The sequence below is a fragment of the Nannospalax galili genome, unplaced genomic scaffold (assembly GCF_000622305.1).
Source record: "Nannospalax galili isolate Female #2095 unplaced genomic scaffold, S.galili_v1.0 scaffold307, whole genome shotgun sequence".
Taxonomy (NCBI): Eukaryota; Metazoa; Chordata; class Mammalia; order Rodentia; family Spalacidae; genus Nannospalax; species Nannospalax galili.
This window is the reverse complement of record NW_008359625.1, coordinates 253,000-255,361: the sequence shown is the minus strand read 5'-3', so window position 1 is coordinate 255,361 and position 2,362 is coordinate 253,000.

Here is a 2,362-nt window from a genome sequence, read left to right as displayed (position 1 = left end):
CTCGCTGTGACATGCACACATATCGAGAGAGAGAGAGAGAGAGAGAGAGAGAGAGAGAGAGAGAGAGAGAGAGAGAGAGAAGGAGAAAATAGAAGAGAAAAGAAAGAGAAGAGAAGAGAAGAGAAGAGAAGAGAAGAGAAGAGAAGAGGAGAGGGAGAGGGGTGAGAGTCAGAGAGAGAAGAGAGGGATGGAGGAAGGAAGGAAGAAAGGAAGGAAAGAAGGGAGGGAGGGAGGGAGGGAGGGAGGGAGAAGATAGATGGAAAACACTAAAGAGAGAACTGAAACAGCTTTGCAGCCTCACCATGTCTCCTTTTCTGGAAACTTCTGTTTGCCCTTCACCCTCATCTCACTTCAGGCTCCTCTTTCCCACTGTACTCTTCCCTACATCCACGACTAGAGGGAAGATGCTTTCTGTCTGGTTCTTGTTTCTTTTAAATTCACTCTTTACTTTTAGTGCAGAATTTCTCCACATCAGTTTGTATTATGAACCTTCCTACACTTCTCTGACCTCACTTCCTGGTCCCTGGCCATCTTGTCCTTAGCACCTTCTCATGTTCACTGTTTCTGAGTAGCTGACCTACCTCATGCTCCTTAACCCTTCTTGCTTCTCCCTGGGCCTTTGGTGTCAATGACATCTCTTTCTACTCTGTTGTCTCAACTCTCTAGCCTCGCTGAATTTTCCATTTTGCTTTCTCATCCCTAAATATATGTATCTGTCAGTATCCACACTTTGATCTTTTGCATTCAAGACCAATAATGTGTGACAATTGTTTGCCTCACAGGCTGATATAAGGATTAAATGAAGTGAAATTCATATGAGGTTCACTGACTCATATGAGAGTTATGAAATAACTTCTTCATATGAAACTTTTATCAGTCCTGAAAGGGATGATGATGATGATGATGTGATGATGATGTGGTGATGATGATGATGATGATGATGATGGATGACAACAACTGAGTCTCAGCCCCTTGGCTAAGATCAAGTGTTGGACTAGGACAAATAATGTATGTTACCCCTACCTTCACTCTCATCATGAATTAATGCCTTTGCCCAAGTCTCCAATGGGATGGAGTCAAAGGATGGCTGAGCATTTTAGGGTGATCTGTAAGGTCCACTCTGCCTGTCCCTCTCACGACTCCCAGCATGAACCCTCTCTCCCTCTTACGCTGATCTGCTCAGCTCCCCTTCTCCTCTCCTCATGAAGTGTTCTTCCTGCCTCCGTGATTTAGGCCCCGGTGCTCTGGCCCTGCACAATTGCCTTAGGCCCTCTCCAGCTGACATTAGTTATGTCTAGACACTCCCCGCATCTCTCCAATTCCACTGCTCAGCTTATGACCCTCTTGAACTGCTTATGACCCAGAAATGCTGTCAGAGCCACATTTTGCCTTTATGACTTGGTGACTTAAATTAATTGTTAAGGGTGTTTCATCTATTTCTCTACATAAATTAATAATAGCTAGCTAATTAATAGTTGATTGAATGATGACTAGTTAATTAATAAATATTTCTGAGTGTTATATGTTGTCTGTTCTATTCATTTCTAGCCATATTGTGGTCAACAAGATAGACAAAGAATTTTTAATAGGAATCATGGGCTGGAGCGATGGCTCAGTGTTAAGAGGACGGGCTGCTCTTACAGAGGACCCAGGTTCAGTTATCAGCATCCACATGGCAACTAACAACCATCCATAACTCCAGTTTCAGGGGATCCAACACCCTATTTTCACTTCCATGGGCATTGCACACACATGGTGCACTTATATCCATACAGGTAAACCTCTCGTACACATAAAAAAATTTAAAAAAACATTTAAAAATTGGGATCATATCATACAATCATGGGTGATGTACCCACTTACATTTCTCTTTTCTACTGCCTTTTTGAACTATAACTTTACAATGCAAACAAAATGTTTGACAGACTATGTATATTCACCTGTATACAGTCTCAGAACCAGAACTTAGAATCCAAGTCAACGCTTTGAGAATGGTGAGTATAGGTTTGGGTGCAGGCCAGGAACCCTGGAGTTGCATTGTTGCTACCTTAATTAAGAGGTGCAGGTGGCTGGAGGAGGGAATCAAGGATTCAGTCTTCCCACATGCTCATGAATACCAGGCATACCTTAAATAGAACTGTCCATGTATGGACTTCTGGGGACACAGTATTCTCAGGATTCTTCTAGAAGGTGGGGAGGAGTAATCATGATAACAATAGCCATAATGATACCATCAAACACGTGGACATGGCTAGCGTTTGATGTGGAGACTAAAGTGCCAATTAGCTAATGAAGTGAAGGTATGTTGTAAAAAAGAAAACTGAGGCAGCCATTTAAACCCAGGCTCCTCCCAGTGGTGGCT